The following is a 17,615-nucleotide window of genomic DNA, read 5'->3' as shown; positions in this document are numbered from 1 at the left end:
GTGTGCTGGCAGCCTCGGCCCTGCTCCTTGGACCCTGGCTCTGGGCACCCCTGCCTCTGGGAAGGAGGTCCTCATGCTCTTTTCCAAACCCTCCTGCAGCCAACCTGACCGGAAACCCTGGGCATCTGTGTGGCCCCCCAGGCGATGGACCTTCCCCAGCTCCAAGAGTCCCTCCTCATGGCCGGGCTCGTCCCCTGAAGTGAGGCACCCTCTGAAGACCTCATCAACCCTGAAAGGAGCTGGGAGCTCCCATCTATCCCACACAGCGGGTTAGGACCCAAGGCTGTCCCCCGCACCTGGACCGCAGAGAGGACACTCAGGACCACCGGCTTCCAGGGGTCCCCAGGCTGCATCCAAGGCCAGAAAATCCCTGCGGCTCAGATACGCTTCATCAAGGCTGTGCGAGGCTGGTTCCCCTCCCTGGCTCCTCCCCATTCTGCCTCCTTTAGGACTAGAACATGGAATGCATTTTTATTTGACTTTTCCTAGGTGAAAATGGTGCAGGCCTGGGGGTAGGGAAGCTGGTCAGAGTGTGATTTACACTTTCCCTGAGTCCTCACACCTCCCAAGGGCAGCTGCTCACAGAGCCACGAACAGACACGTAACATTGCATGGCTGCTCCCTGAGCCATCCCAGCAAGGACCCCCATTTCTGCAAAAGCACCCCGAAATCTTGGATGAGCCAAAGGCCCTTTGGAAAGGGAATAGAGGAAGGTGGGTGCTGAGGTGTGTAAGGTTCTGACAAAGATGCCCCTCAGAAAAACTTTGAACACTCCCCGAAGCCCATACACATCGGAGGTCGCCCCTGTTCCATTTTCTCTCCAGGATAAACAGCTGGTTGACTCTTGGCTACTTCTCTGTTCTATCTCAGCTTTCGAGCCCTGCTCAGCCTTTTCCGAGAGGGCATTCCCCCTATAAATGCCGTAGTAGGGTTTCTCAACATTGGCGCTATTGACATGTTGGGATTCTTTGCTGGGGGTGGGGCTCCTGTCCAGCCCATAGCCAGCACCCCAGGCTTCTTCCCACTAAACATCAGTAGCACCCCTTTCCCCTTCTAGGACAATGAAAAATGTCTATAGACATCACCAAATGCCCCTGGGAGAGTGGGAGGGGATAGGTAAAGTCACCCTGGTTGAGGAGCACTATGTCACAGCAATATGACCAGAACGTCTGGAGACGGCTCCGTCCAGTGACCAGTACGGAAAACCAGGCTGCGCGTTAGGAACTGTGTGATCTTGCTCAGGAAGCCTAACCTCTCTGGGCTTCAGTGTCATGGTCTGTAATATAATAATAACAGCCCATAGGCACTCAGGGCTGGCCCTCTGCTGAGCACCTCGCATGGGTTTTCTCATGTAACACAACGTTTCTTCCCTTTTAATTCCTCACAGTGTTTTTCTGGAAAAAGTACTGTTCCTATCTTACGGATGAGGAAATTGAGACTCAGAGAGGTTGGGCAACTTGCTCAAGAACACACAGCAAGAAGGCAGGCAGTTGGAACCCAAGAGGCTGCAGTCCTGGCCACAGTTCTGTTCTCCCTCCCTCCCAGAGGGGCTTGGGACTCCAGACTACCTCTGAAGTCCTTTGTATTCCCACAACTGTGTCATCCGGCTGATGTTGCTACAAAAGGAATGTTCACTGGGTATCTGTGTTCTTTGAGTCCCCCTGCCCTGCCCTCCGGGACACGGCCTGCTCATGCTTCCCCTCATTCGATATGCTCCTACTATGTTCTGTGTGCTGTGCTGGCGTCCAGCTGTCGACAGGATATGGAATTTACCCTCTGGTGAGGAGACAGATATCAAATAGCTCATTACATTAGATTTTTATATATAACTGTGATCAGGGCTAACAAGGGACCAGACCTAGCCCAGAGGGTCAGGGGAGGGACCACCTAGCTGCTCTCTGATGGGTGTGCAGGGGTTCAACCCATGAGGTTGAGGGAAGCCAGCTCCCAGAGAGAGCAGCTTGCATACCGCCCCAGGAGGAAAAGAACACTGCTTCTTCCAGAAACCAAAGGGAAGAGGGTACAGGAGGAGGCAGACGAGGTGGGCAGGCCCTCTGGGTCCCAGTAAGAATTTCTGCCTTTGTCCTAGAAGCACCAAGAGGTCAGCAGAGATGACATATTGCTCTGGAAAGATCGGGGTCAAGGTGACAAGAGGAAAGGCAGGGAGGCCATTTGGACTGCAGAGCTACTGCATGGGAGATGCTTTGGGCTACAGGAGGACAGGAGGAGCCGAGAAGAGGGCCAGACTCCAGGGACATTGAACACGCAGGGGAAACAGGTGGGCTGAAGCAGGAGGCCGGGTGGACGGAGCCAATGGCAGTGCTGTTCATGGGACGAGGACGTGCTAGGTGTGGACCCGCTGCGTTTGAGGGGTTCTGTGCATGACAACATCAGTGCAGGGCAGACCAACCTACCAGCTGATTGACCGAGACTTGGGGCCCAGAACTCCTTCCTGGGGAGAGGCCCCGGCTGACTTAGGCACACCCGGGACAGGAAGAGACTGACCCACAAAGAAGGCAGACAGGCCGGCAGCAAAGTCCTGGGGAGGGAGCCCGCGTAATGAAAATGTGGGTTATTATTACTATTACCTTATCAGATCTGACAAGATCCTTGTCCAAGGTGGGGCCGCTGCAGCCCATAATTCAATATAAACGGGCTCTTGGGTGGCAGTTGGCTGTGGCATTGATTCCTATTCACTCAGAAGCTAAATCACAGTGCTTCTGTGAAACGTGTGTGAAATATCCCTTTTTCATGCGCTAGCAATGAAAGGGCGCCACAAATCTGTAGCCAAATGAATGTACTTATGAGTAATGGGAATCCGCACATGGGCATCGTTTTATTAACACGTACAAGCCAGCTTCATGGACGCTTGGATTTCACGTTAAAGAGAGCATTCCGGCCCCCCGGGGAGGTGAGGAAACACCAGCAGGCAGGCCCGCATTGAGAAAGTGACACTTCGTTGCTAGCCCAGGCCTGAGGAATTTAAAACTGCCCTTAATGCCATCCGGCTGCTCCCACCACCACCTAAGGTCAGCGTGGGAGAGGAGGTCAGGCCACTCCGCTCCCTGGCAGGACAGCACGGGGGGGATGCTGCTGCAGTGTCCCGGGTTCATCAGCAGTAGATCTGGGACCAGAACCCACTCCCCCTGACAGATCCAGGCCATGACGCTTTTGCCACTGTGCTCAGGACTCCCGATAACCTTTCCAGAGACTTCAAATGTCTAGGGCCCAGGATTGAGTCTCTGCTGAGACCACCAGAGGAAATGAAAGTAAAGACCATTTCTAAAGTCCCAGGTCGGCCGACAGAGGACACTGCATCTGGGCAGACATTTTGGTGGCTATGGGAGGCAGGGAGCTGGGGGACGGGGCCATTTGGACAACTAAGCATGGGAATCTGGGAGCAAAGTCTTGTTCGCGTATCTGCTCAAAGATAATGCATAGTCTGCCTACTTCTGGAAAAAGATTTGGGGTGGTTCGTTATTTACCATATACACACACGCAACAAAACAGTCCAGCCTGACATCAGATTGCAAGTGTTTTTTTTGTTGTTGTTTTTCGGGGTTTTTAAGATTTTATTTATTTATTTGACAGACAGAGATCACAAGTAGGCAGAGAGGCAGGCAGAGAGAGAGGGGGAAGCAGGCTCCCTGCCGAGCAGAGAGCCCGATGTGGGGCTAGATCCCAGGACCCTTAGATCACGACCTGAGCTGAAGGCAGAGGCCCAACCCACCAGGGCACCACCCAGGCGTCCCTGTGGAAGTGTTTTTAATAGTCAAAAACTGGAAGCAATCGTAGTGTCCTTCTATAGGGGGTTTGTTTAAAAAAAATTCTATCCATGCATCTGGTAACTACTTCACGGCTACTAAAAAAATAAATAAGCAAATAAATAAATAAATAAATAACTGAGGAAGCGATCTGTGTGCTAATATGGAGACATTTCAAGGATACATGCAAGGAAAGAAGAGAAGCAAAGGTACAGGATATACAGGAAGGTATTTTTTTTTATGGTAATGTGGAAAACGAAAGATACATAGTCAAGTTTCTCCATTTTGGAAAAAAGTAACACTGGAAGTATAAACCAGAAAATTATGTAAATGGTCGCCTACAGAGGGCAAAAGAGGGAGAGGGAGAGCTCTGGGTATATACCTTTATATGTTATTTTGACTTTTAAGCCCTATAAATGCTTTACCAATTCAAAAATTCTAATTCAGTCAAACACAAGAGGAAAGGGGAAATAGGAAATAATTTCTAGGCACAAGCACCAACAAGGTCTCCCTTCTGCCTTCTCTGAAAAATGGGTCCTAATACTGCCTTGCCTGGGATCCCACAGTCCCAAGGACCCAGAAGGGTATATCACCAGCCTCCAGCCACCTGGAGGCTGGGAACAGGGGGACAGATAGGCAGCCTGCTGGGGCTGCCTGTGGTGGCCTGGCATCCCTGCCTTGGCAGTGGAGGGAGGAGGTGAAGGCCGGGGCTGGTACCAGGCCAGTGCCATTCAAGGTTGCCCACCTCGGGAGGGCTATGCCACGTCTGCTCCCTGACTCAGCCCTGAGTCACAGTTGTCCCAGCTGCTGACATTCCATGGTCCCAGAGCAACCAAGCTGCTCTAAGAATGTGTTTACACCATTAGGCTCCGCCCTGCCTGTGGCTCCAGCCCACCCCACCCCAGGCCCTCCTCACGGTGCCCCCAGTTCTGGGGAACAGCGCCCTCACTCAGGATGGCGGCTTTGGCCCTGGAAGCGTACTCTCCCCTCACGGGGTCCTCTCTGACCTGCTCCCGGAATAGGAGGGGCAACCAATCATCCAATCAATGACAACTCACTGCCACCACCCAGATGTCCATTAGTAAAATTAATTCTAGTCTATTAATAGATGATATCCATACTATAGAAAACCATATTATAAAAAACAGGAGTGAGCCATGTGAGTAGTTTTTTTAAAGATACATTAAGTAGAAACACAAACTGCAGAACATAATACGTAGCTTGATCTCATGTTGGGGCCATCTGGATCGATTTTCCAGAGCCACAGTGACAATACAGATAGAATAATGCCATGCTAGTCTCTGGGAGGGGAGGGGGAGTTACAGTTCCCTTCGCTTTCTTGGCGACACACTTGTAATTCTTTTCTTGTATGAAGCAGTTATTATATTTGTAATCTGAACACAGATCTCTCACCTTCATTATACACTTCGTTGGGCGGATTGGCTCCATCAGAGGCTCGGGGCAAGAAGTCCCCTCCCAACCCTGTACTTCCTGGCCGAAGAGAAACGGAGGCCCAGAGAGGTCAATATTTTCTCACGCAGAATCATACAGTGAGTGAGCTGACAGCAAAGTGGGGCCCAGAGCTCCTATCTCCCGACGGATGCCTGTGCTCTTTCCACGACACCATGTGGCCTTAGAATAAAATGAGTTTGTATTTGTGGAGTGTTTCTTACATGGCTGATGGGGGGAAAGGGGGAAATACTGCCCCCCCCAAAATAAATAAAATAAAAAGACTTATTAGCACCCCAGGACTCATTCCCTGCTGCCAAGTCAATACCATCACCGTTGACTGATGGAAGGTTCCAGACAAGTGTTCATTCAAAGATGAACCATTAACTGTAAATCAAAACCTAGAGCGAGTGCTGAGCTATAAAGCGAATTAGAATAAGCGGGTAAACGGACGGCTGATCTCGGCCCCAACGGCCAGGGCTGGGAGAAGGAACACCTTCCAACTCAGAGAGGCAACAGAGGACCGGGGTCAGGGACGGCTGCTTCAAGGGGTGTGTCTCACAGAAGAGAAGCCCCCACTGCCCCCCAGAAGCAGGTGAAATAGCAGAGGATCTATTCATCAATTAACAATGCGATTAAATCTTTTGCTCCCCTGGGCTCCGAAGGCCCAGACACCCAGATCGTGGCGAACTCCGTTTGGTCACCGCTTTACGACTGAGAAGGGCTTTAAGTCGTCGGCTTCCTGGACCCTCTCAGAGTCCTGCAGTAGGCAGTTTTTCCACCTGCATTTTCGTGTCTGAGGAAGCCATTCCAGGATTTGCTCCGGTTTCACCCAGGGCAGCCTAGAGCCTGCGCCGGATGCCAGGTCTGTGGGGCCTGGCCCCACGGGCCTCTCCCACCCCCAAGAGCACGGGGCAGCCAGCCAGAGACGGGGACGACAGGCCTGCGGGACGCTGAAACAGCCAAAAAGCACAATACACACCAGCTCAGAGACAGGTGCTACCTCTCTCCCTCCCAGGACACCCACGTCACGCTGGGCACACTTTTGGCCACTCTGGGAATTCTGAGTATGGTCTGTGTGTGCATGTTCACACGTGGGACTACCTGATGGGAACAGACAGACACATATGGTTTTTTAAACGTTTGATGAACTCTGGCTACTCCTTCCAACGTTGTTACCTTACTTGCCCATTAAACTCCCTCTTCACTGTGAAGCCATGTCAGCAGGGCGAGTAATCTCATTATTTCCATGTCGTAGACAAGGAAACTGAGGCTCGGAGGAGCTTGCCGGCTGTGATACTACTGCACGGCGGCAGAAAGGGTAGAGATGAAGACTGAAAGTTGGTGAGGGTCCATAGGGGCCAAGGGGTCTCTTTGGATCATTTCATTTCCTACCCTCCCCCCTGCCCAGCCATAGTGGGAGGGAGGCGTGGTGACCCCATCTTACGCCTAAGGATACCAAGGCTTAGGAAAACCCAGTCACCTGCCTGAGTAGTGAAGCCAGGACTTAACAGCAGGGCCCTCTGACCCCCAAGCTGAGGTGCGCAGTCACTATGAAAAGCACAGTGGGGGACAACTTCGTGCCAGGCACTGGGTAAGCCCCTCCGCCCAATATCAGTACGAACAGTAGCTTCCTGAGCCTTACAACGAGCCAGGAGTGGGCTGAGCTCTGCCCACACAGACTCTAGAAGATGAGGCACGTGTCCACATCTCTGAATATTGGCGTGGCACGGAGCTGGCCCCCTTGCTGACTCAAAGCGCCCACCCTAGCCCTGTTGTTTCCTGGGTCCTTCTCTTGCATTTCTGCTGTGCCAATTAAAGGACAGCGTGGGCTTTCTGTGAGCAAGTGCCCTTGACTGCTATTCACACCCCAACAAAATGCACGTACACCCCACGAGGAGAGTCGAAGCCCCCCGGCCAGCTCTCTGCACCCAAGAATCCAGGCCAGCTCCCAAGGGTGCCTCCAGTCCCTCCACGTCCACTCACACCACTGTTGCCCACCTTTCCCACAATCCCCGCTCAGGCTGTCTTCTCTCACTGCCTGAAGGAATGATTTGACAGTGATAAACATTTCCACATGAAGGCTTGGGTGTCTCTGAGTCATAATTTATTGCTTTGTTTCTGTGCTTTATACTTTTTTTTTTTTTTTTTAACTTAAAAAGGAGGGCAGGAGTGATGAGTGTGGACGGGGTGAGTAATCCCAGCTCCTCTGGGCTCCGGTGGGCAGATGGAAACTAGAGGTGGAGAGAGAGCGGAGGAGAGGATGGGAGTGGCTGGGAGGGCTGAGCAGGGGGAGCACTGACCCCTGCTCCGGACGGGGAGGACCTGGGCCCCCGAGTCAGATAGTACTGCAATCCAAACAAGGTTTATGTGTTCAGCTGCAGAATGTGGGTGGGCGGCGGCAGGAGACAGGGAAGTATTCCAGTGAAGTGATCCACAACTAACAAAGGGATGGCCCGTGCAGATCTCCCCCAGTTTCAAGGCCCAGGTCAAGTGCCACCTCATCCAGATGGCCCTCCGCAGACCACCCCAACCAAGAGCGCTCCCCTCTTCCTCTGAATCGGAGACTTTCATTTGTCTCAAGGGCTAGATGGCTTTGCTAGTCCCCACTGCTGTTTGCTCTCGCTGCCTCCACCTCCAGATCCATTGTGAGCTCCTGAAGGGCAGAGACCTTGTTTTTACCACCTTTGTATCTTTTGAGCATGTAACACCCCCCACCGTCCATTCTTGAGGTGACGTGTGACACCCCCTGTGTACAGAGCCACAAGCCTCCAAGCAAACTCTCGTGGACCAAGCATCGGAAAATGGCCCCAGACAAAAATCACACAATTTAACCTTTGCTCTTGGGCTCTCTACTGTGTACGAAGCCCTTCCATAGTCTTGTAAAGTACGTGGTAGGTGATATTAAGCTCATTTTACAGATAAGAAAACTGGGGCACAGAGTGAGTGATTAATCGATGACTAGTGAGTGAACAGAAACAACTCTGGAACCAGGGTTCTGACCTTAGTCTGATTTTCCCTGAAGGGGCTGGAGGTTTCTACCTCCTTTGAAGCCTATGGCAAATAATCCTGGAGAACACCGCATCGCCAGAGCCCACCCTCACACAAGATGTCTAGTGCCAATCAGTCAAACCAAGGCTCCAGAGATATCTCTCTGGCTTCGTTCAATACAGACTTTTCCAAACTTGACCTCCCCTGGAACTCTTCTGTGCTGGGGACACATTCTTCTGACCCACTGTGACTTTCCTAAAGTGGAAGTCGCACTCCCAGGTGAAGCTGCGTATGATGGATGAAGGAAGGCTTAAGCTGGGTGGATAAAGTGCTGATGATGAAATTTCAGGGCTCAGCCAACTAGTAAGGATATTTCTTCTTCTTCTTCCTCTCCTCCCCCTCCTCCTTCTTATCTTTCTCCTCCCCCTCCTTCTTTTCTTTCTCCTCCCCCTCCTCCTCCTCCTTCTTTTCTTTCTCCTCCTCTTCCTCCTCCTCCTTCTCATTATTATTCTACTTGTCATGGTCAAACTTCTCAAACACACACAAATAGAGGAGCATAATAAATCTCTGGGTGTCCATCAACAGCTTCAACAGTACACAACGATCTGCTATTTTTGCTTCATCTTTCTGATCTGGAATATCCTAGAGAAAAGCCCAGATATCGTGTCATCTGTAAATACCTGTCACAGTATTACACGCCTTAAAAAATTCATAACAACTCCTGGATATCTAACGCCCATCCTGGATCTAATGTTCTTGGCTTCTCTCAGATTGGTCCATCTACGGCACGTAGGCCTGGAATCAGAACTCAAACTGGACCCACAGAGTGCATTTGCTTAGTGTGTCTCTTAAGACTCTACCAGTCGGGGCACCTGGGTGGCTCAGTCAGTTGAGCATCTGACTCTTGATTTCAGCTCAGGTCATGATCTTGGGGTTATGGGATCGAGTCCTGCGTTGGGCTCTGTGCTCAGCAGGGAGTCTGCTTTTCTCTCTCTCTCCCTCTCCCTCTGCCCTGTTTACGGGCTCACTCTCTATCTCTAATAAATAAATAAATCCTTAAAAAAAGATTATACTGACCGGTAATAATTTCCCCTACACCTCCCCTTACCTCCCCCTCAACATCCTATTAGCGAAATGAGGGCATTTGTCCTGAGGTTTCGGTGTGGCTGTGCGGATGGCCTCCCTGCATTGGCGTTTTGCCTATTCCTCTAGTTCCTGTGTAAAATGGTAGTTAGATTTACCGGCTTGAGCAGATCTGGTTCAACTTTATAGCAAGCAAGTATCATGGGTGATACTGTGTCCTTCCTATTACATCTGACTGTCCAGCGCTTAGCAAAGCTAATATGGACCCACGGGTTTGGATACCTTTTTGAGCAACTAGATCCTCCCAGTACCTCCAAAGTTACATACCACATCCTAAAATGTGCTTCTAGATGCATCTCTAACCCTTTGGGACTTGCCCATTTTTCTAAGATTTCACGGGAGACTCTCTCCGACTATGAGGTTCCAAAATTCTATCACCATATCCTTTCTTAGCCTGTCTCTGTGAGACTTTTAACCTTCCCCTTCTTCTTTTTAAAGAAAAGACCTATTTAAATGGCCAGCCAAGCTGGGGACCCAATGCTCCCTACAGTCCAGGCCCTACCAGCAACTCTGTGGGCTCAGCCGGAATCCCAGGGTCTCAACAGCCTGTGGGTTCCTCCAGCCGTCTCTGAGAAGATGAGTCAGAATCTCAAGGAGAGCAAGAACACATAGTTGAATATGATAAATATGCATCCAAAATTTTTAAAAACCAAATTACACAAATCAAGCTTATTCTGAGAGGTTCGTTTTGCCAGGGGTCTCTAGTGCTCCAATCAGCATAATTAAATACCAAGATCTCTCTAGAACTGATTGTGGTTTTCACGTTTTTTTCTCCTCCAAGGACCATTTCAGTGGGATGATTTTAAGCTAATAAGAACCCCCAAATTAGAAACTAATTAAGGAGATGGAAAATACAAACGTATTTGTTTTTAGTTAGGCACTATTTTTATCAGAGGAATCATGAAAAATTAAAATTGTTAAATACCCATACGAAGGTTGTCAGTCAAGGGCAATGTGGCTTTCCGCCTCTCCCGGCTACAGAAGTGTAAAGGGATAGATTAGAAACCACTCCCTGTGTACCCCCAGGAAGCAACAGAGAGGCTAATGTTAAAGAACGGAATGACACACTGTTAGAGACGTGGGGAGGGAAAGCGTGCTGCCATAAGACTCTCAAATCTTTGGTGATTAAGGTTCATAGTTCCTCTTTGGAAATGCAAGTGCACCTGGCATCATGGCAACACACGTTCTCACGCCCGTTGAACAGATGAGAACATTAAGGCCCAGAGAAGGTGAACAACCTGCCCGGGGTCACAAAGCCAACTTAGAAAGAGCCATGCCTACATCTCTCTCTAAATGTGCTTGATGTCGTGAAACAGCCTTCCCACTGTCCTCCAAATGTGCCACAGATTACCTCTTAAAATAGATGCTAAGTCACAATGACACAGGTTTGGAGGGATCCTTTCTGATTCGTGACAGCTTGGAGAATTCGGGGCCCTGGGAGAGGGAACAGGAAGCAGGAGCCAGCTACTCCAGGGGGTAGGACTTCCTGCCTAGAGAGGCAGCAACACAGGGACCCACGGGCCACTGCAGTGAGCCTCAGAGGACCGCTGACCCCACCACACACAACCAAGTGTTGACCCAATCTTGAAAACGGTGCCTGGGTCCCCAGGCCTGGAGTCTCCATTCATTTTGCAGACTTTGCCCTGGTTCTCCAGCACAGCTGATACCCCCTTACTCTCTGTGTCGCTGACCTTCACCGCCTGCTCCTTCCACAGCAGGTCAGGAGGACATGGGATCTGCCTGCAGGCACTCTCTTTAAACCTCTACCCCATGGCAGAATTCTCACCAAACCTTATTTTGCTGCTGCTGTTGGGGGCCTGTGGCTGGAGCAGATGTCATTCACAAAATAATAAAAACCATACCCCCTCCCCAGAAAGAGCGGCCACGCTCTGTGCCAGTGGGTTCCCTTATCCTCAGAGGGAGGCACCTGTATATCTATGGCTTGGGAAAGATAGTGGGTAATAAGGTAGAGATGGGCCTTCGTTTCAAAGGCGGCTGATCACCCTAGAGATGAAGGCCTAGGTACCTCAAGATTCCCTATGGCAGAGCTGACACAGGAGCACAGGTTGCCTGCAGGGCCTGCCTCCTCCAGATGGCCCCATGGAGGAGGGTCCCCAGATAGGCCCTGGTGCCATATGCTGGGATCCAGGCCTCACCTCCCTCTCCATTTTTCCTGACCTGCAAAGCCCCATCATTCCTGTGCAATGGACAGAACCACAGAAATGCCTGCTAGGAAACTTCTGCTAAACTTAGGGGAACTCAAATTGGTTTTTATTTGACTTAAGATAATAACAAGAATTCTTTCTTGACAACGAATGTCATGAGATAATCACTCATTGTTGTATTGAAGTCCTCATCATTACCCAACAAGATAGAAATGATTAGTGCTACTTCCCACAAAGTCTCTGAAGCTCAGAGAGCTTTAGGAACTGCCTGAGGTCAGCCTCGAACCAGCAGATGCTAGAGTTCTAAGACCAGCTGGAGACACCCACCCCCGGGGCTGGTTCCAGAAAACATAAGTCACTATCTAGAACGAGTGATTCAAGTCATCTCAGATCACTGAAGCCAATTCCCCCAGGGATGCATGACGGATGTGTCATAAGAAGAGGACATGATAGTGAGTCCTATTGTTAAGCTCGGGACACCTGGCCTCTGGGTGCCCACTGGCAAGATATTCTAGACTGTAGACCTGAGCTGTCCAGGACAGTAGCCACAAGCTGCTTGAAATGAGCCCTTGAAATGTGGCCAGTCCAAAGAGAGGGGTGCTGCCTGTGTCAAATGCACTCAGGACTTGGAAGACTTTGCATGAAAAGGAGAACGGGAAATACCTCATTAACAATTGGCATATTGATCATAGGTGGAAATACTTGGGCCTTTCAAGTTATATGAAATGCATTATTACAATTAATTTTATATTTACATATTTACATACTACAATTAATTTGACTTTCCTATGCTTACCTTTTTGTGTGTGGCTACTGGAAAATTTAAAATCCCATGGGTGGCTTACATCTGTGGCTGGTGCTCAGACTCTCCTAGGCAGCCCTGCTGTAGGACCCAAGGCCCGCCTTCGTTTCTTCGTTTCTATACCCAGCTCACCCTGCCCTGCTCCCAAGAACAGCGCTGGAAGCTGAGGAGGCAAGACCCTCCAGGCATTCTGACAATGTCTTCTCTTCTCAACACTTCTGGAAATTCCTGGAGCCACCCCTCCCACCGTCTGTCCTACTCGGTGCCCATAAAGAACCATGGGCCCAGCAATCACCAAGGTACTTGAACCTAGTCACCATTTCTGAGTGTTTGGCTCCACCTTGGACTACACCTTCCATCGCCAGACAAATTCTGATAACCAGGTTTTCAGAGTCCAGGTCTTGGATCCCATTCACAATTGTGAGCCTTGGGACCCAGGATGCATTTCTCCCAGCCTCCTTCGCTCCCACCACTGCCAGACCGTGAGCTCCTCCAAGGGCGGCATAATGCAAGTAAGTTCGATGTATTGATCACTTCTTATGGTGCCAGCTGCTGTGCTAAGTGTTTTTGCATGTTTTATTTTATTTAATTCTCCGAACCAGCCTGTGAGTGAGAAAGCATTGCCCCCGTCTTGAAGACAGGAGCCCGAGGCTTCCATGGTCTTGGCTCTGTCCCCACTGCCATGCTTATTCCTGTGTGCCATCCTCCCTCCCTTAGCAGCAAAGATCCTCATACATATTTGCATTTCTGGCACCTCACGCAGTGCCCAGCACACAACAGCTACTCAGTAATATTGATAAACTAGGTTAAGAACCTTTCTCATAGACCTGATCCTTTGTTCTTTCTTGCCTTGATCAGGAAGCTTACTGCTCCGACCTTCCTGAAACCACACACAAGATGAAAGTCCTCACACTGCACCCTGCAGGACTGGACCTTTGCTGCCCCTATCATCTGCCATCACGGGGCCCTTTAGGTTCAGCCTTGCCTAGGTCCCCAGTCCAGTCTGAGACATATGGACCACAGCCCCCACTGAGAGGTGAGACATGTGAGTCGTCCAGGGACAGTATGCTGGCTTCTGGGGTCCCCAGAGACACAGCCCCAGGTATCTGTGGAACTGGCTGCCTCCCTAGCAAAGCCCCTCCAAGCACAGCCAGACCCCTGACTAGCCTTGCTGGGCTCCCCAGAGCTCAACCCCCCTTCTATTTCCTCATATACATAGGAGCTAAGTCCTGGGCCTGCCTGGTGCCTGTGGCTGACCTATTTCCTAGAGCTGGGCTCAGCTTTCTAAATTCCTTCTTCATCTTATTCTTTCTGCCTGATTTAGAACAAGGCCACCCAGAAGTCCTAATTCTCTGCCCCTCCCCACCCCTTGGCTTGACCCAATGGATCCTGACACTGGCCGGCACTGGAATGGAATTTGCCACACCCCCTTGGGCCTCCTGCCCCAGGCCATTGGTCCTTCTCCCCCTGCCCTGGTCAATTTCCCAAGGCCCTAAGCTATTTTTGCCTCTGCCGTAGCCTGCCGTTTTCCCCAAAGTAGAAGTTGCCAGAATGGTACCCTATATGACACACAGAGCAAAGACCGGATGACCTATGGGAACAGGCCCTCCATCAGATCAGAACTCACCTTCAGGGTCTCCAGTCCCACTGGCTCCCTTCTTTTTCTAGCCTCAGACCTCCACCTTCAGGCTCTGGGGACCTGCATACTGCTTCCTGCTTGGCTGACTTCCCAGGGTCAACTTCTAGATCCAGGGTATCCACCAGCCCCTTCCTCTGCTCCCCAAATCCCTACTCATGACCTTCCCCAGCCACCCTTGATGATCGGCTACTTGACCTAGTGCCCTTGGAAAGAGGGAGAGAGAACCATAAAGTCCCCTTTTCCTTTAGTCTACAAGAAATACCAACCTACCACCTGACCCTCTCTTCGGAGAAATCTCAGTCAATCAAGAAGCCTTCCCAACCAGTGAGGTCTCCAGACCTACCCCCCAAGGATCCACCAAGCACTCCTGCGCCCCTCGCCGCCTGTTTCCCCACTGGCATCAACTCCCAGCTTCCCAAGGGAGCCAATGGGGAGTAATGACTTCTTGATTTGTTACTTTGAGCTCTTCAAACAAGAGGTGCTACGTCTATAAAGGCATCACGTCTTCCCATACGGCATAGGAAGTGAACCAGCCGATGCTAAATCTTCCGGTGCCGGGCTCCAGCAAGTGCATGGGGCAGAAACTAATAACTAGAAAGCGTCCATCTATCATCTTATCAGGCCTTACGGCACTTTGTTTGCATAGTTATCTCTCCAAGGGTTGACATTTGATGTTTACTGCAGGCTGATGTATTCTCCTACCTGCCACATCATTCAGAGAGGACAGATGAACCTCAGGTTCATTACCTGTCATTACACCGTGTACATGTCGCTGGGGGCCGAAGCATTGATTCTTCTTGAGTCTCCCCGGTGGCGAAGCCCTCCCAATGTGGCGGTCCCAGGTCCAGCAGTCTGCAGACGACGCTCACTCCTCAGGCCCTGGCTGTGATCTGCGCCATCCCCTCCTGCTCTTCCTGGCTGGTCCGCTCCCTGGAGGTGACAGCACGTTCTGAGCCCCCAGCTGCTTCAGAAAGGACCTGCAAGAAGACGAGAGGCCTCTGTCGCCCGCCATGAACAGAAACACCTGTCCCAGTTTTAACCGTTCTAGAATTTTCCAGCCATCGTCTTATTGCTCTTTATGATTAGGTCCTGCAATTGCTGGTGACCATACACAGTCCACCGCAGCCAGGGTCTTCACCGCCAAGGTCCCACCCACCAGCCCCGCCCCCGGGCCGCGGTGCGCACACACACCCTCAGTCCTGTTTTCTTACCTCTGTATATTTGTTTTCTTTGCCTGTAAGACCTACCCTTCATCCTACCCACTCTTCAGAGCTCAGCTCCTAACACCAACAGAACCTTATTATCCCAGGAAAGAGGAGGGGATGGGGCACTCTCCGTCCACAGATGAGACCACAGAGAACAGACCCATGCCCATCAGGGACACTCCTCAACTCCTGCAGCCCAGGCCCCTGGGGTGAGGCTTCCAGCACACTGTGGTGTGGGGGCTCCAGGCAGGCCCCCCACCTGTGGCTTATTATGAACCTCCTTTTGCAGTCCTTGGGCTCAGAGCAAGAGACAAGAGAAGACACGCAAGCCTCACTGAGTAAGGGACGCAGACTGGCTCCACTGAGTGACAGCATCTCCCAGCCAAGACTACAATTCACACTCTAAGGGGTGGCCAGCCTGGAGGTCTGCTCACCTCCGAGGACTGGGTCCCCAGTAGGCACAGCCATGTACCTCTAGCCAGTCATGGCCTCCACTTCTGAAGGTACAAGGGGAGGGTTCCTGCTACCCAGATGGCCATAACCCTGAGCTCCACCCCGGCCCTGGCCTCCTCGGAGCTTCAGTGAGCCCACTGCTGGGAAGTGGCTGTGGCAGCGGGAGAGTGCCCACAAGGGCAACCAGCACTACCAGTGAGGGGCAGCACCATGGACAGGGATGAGGGTGGCAAAGGAAAGCAGAGATCGGAGGTCCCATGAATTCCATAAGCATGACGATGACAGTGTCTTACAACACATATAATGATAAACACCCTTCAAGTTGCTTTGACATCCACTGGATCTCTTTGGTTTCAGAATAGCAAAGTAAGGGGGTATTTTAAAGATGAGGAGACAGAGCACAGAGACACTGAGAATCTTGCTAATGGTCACACAGTAAGTGGGTGAAAGAGCCAAGACAGGAACTCCTGACTCCCAATTACCATTCTTTCCAGCAAGCTCCCAGGTCCTAGGCTAACTCCCTGTCACCTCAGCGGGGTGGTGGGTCAAGAGGAGTAGGAGGGGGAAGGGGAACAGAGACATGCTTGGCCTGCTACAGGAGGATGGGGACAAGAGAACAATCACGCCTTCGGCTTCTTCCCTGAGAGGAGGGTCTGGGAGGAGGAAGCACAGAGAGAACAGAATAGGAAGACAGGGATATGCAGGCTCCCAGCTAACAGGAGCAGCTCAGGCAAAGAGGAAATTGGCTGTGATAAACAGCTACAGCTTTGGGGTGCGGGGCTGTGCCGACCTTGAGCTTCCTGGGGGACCTGACTCTATGGCTCCAACCTCCAAGGCATTTCTGGGCAAGGCATGGCTGGCGGTGGTGTTTGTGCATCACTTGGAACAAACAAGGCAATTCCTGTTACAAAAAGCATATATGCATTTCCTTGTTCTTCCATATAGGTGATATGCTCCTAAATAATAAAAATTTTTAAAAATCCACACTGTCCCACCTGTATGAGGAAAGATCTGCTCCTGGACAGTAGGATGCCCTGCTTGATTCCAGAGCTGCTCTGCTTCTATTGACAAGGGAGGAATCACAACTTGGAAATCTCTACCTGGCAGTAGAAGGCGGGGCCAACCCAGCTCCTTCCAGAGCAAAGCAGCACCGGCCACAGGCCTGGAAACCCAGGAGAGGGGGCAATTCCATGGAGCTGGGCAGAACAAAATGACCGAAACACCAATGACAGCCACAGCACCTGGTGCAGCCCCATGCACCCCACTCCATCCAGTCCACCGTGGACTAGACCTCCCAACGTGGGGCTATGGGAAGAGCATCAAATCATTCCCTTGGCCTTAGGTCTCTGAGTCCCAGGCACCCCAGGGGGTCCTTAGTCAACCCTGGAGCTCTTAAGTGAGCCCTGCTACGTGCTGGGGATACCCTGGCGGGGGGAGGAGGAGAATAAGTCAACCCCTTTAGAAGCCAGTCACCGGCCTCTCCCGCCAGCTGCATGGTCACCTAGCAGCTGTAGCTCCAGAGGCAAACAGCTCAAGCTCATAAATTCTTGCTGGGGGTTGGAGGGGGTGGGTGAGGAGAGCCACGCTCGTGGGCCCTCCTGCAAGGTGGGGCTGAACCACATTCACAGCAGATGGTGCTGTCGCCCTCACTCCGGGATTCTCATTCCTAATTATCTGTGCTGTCAGCAAAACAATTAACCCTCGAAGAAAAATTGCACCGTCCACTCCCAACCATATGAAAAGGCAATTTTTCCCAAGGACGAGGGACACTTAGGGCAGTGGCAGACGGAAAGTAGGGCAGCCTTGCCTTCGGTTCTGGATCTCACTCACCCTGGGCAATTTCACCATCCTCTGACCTCCGCGGTCTGGGAGGCATCCCGGCGGCCCCAGCAGCCCCTCCAGCCTCCGAACCTGAGCCGCCTTTCCCATAAGAAGGCGGGGAGCCTGAGCCCTAGGGCCCCCTGCACTCCACAGTGCTACCATTCTACAAGCCCCGGTCTTTTC

General features: G+C 51.4%; 1 protein-coding gene across 1 annotated transcript in view; it reads right to left on the bottom strand.

Annotated features, from left to right (window-relative positions):
* Nucleotides 1-14,785, bottom strand: part of ZBTB7C (zinc finger and BTB domain containing 7C) — a 269,704-nt gene extending 254,919 nt beyond the window's left edge. The window contains exon 1 of the mRNA XM_032859451.1: nt 14,701-14,785. The gene's annotated coding sequence lies outside the window, so the exon portion shown is untranslated. The remainder of the gene's footprint in view (nt 1-14,700) is intronic.
* Nucleotides 14,786-17,615: the final 2,830 nt, after the last annotated feature.

The sequence above is a fragment of the Lontra canadensis genome, unplaced genomic scaffold (genome assembly GCF_010015895.1).
Source record: "Lontra canadensis isolate GAN:19392208 unplaced genomic scaffold, GSC_riverotter_1.0 scaffold17, whole genome shotgun sequence".
Lineage (NCBI taxonomy): Eukaryota > Metazoa > Chordata > Mammalia > Carnivora > Mustelidae > Lontra > Lontra canadensis.
The sequence above is the reverse complement of the archived record's forward strand: the minus strand, read 5'-3'. Positions and strand labels throughout refer to the sequence as shown.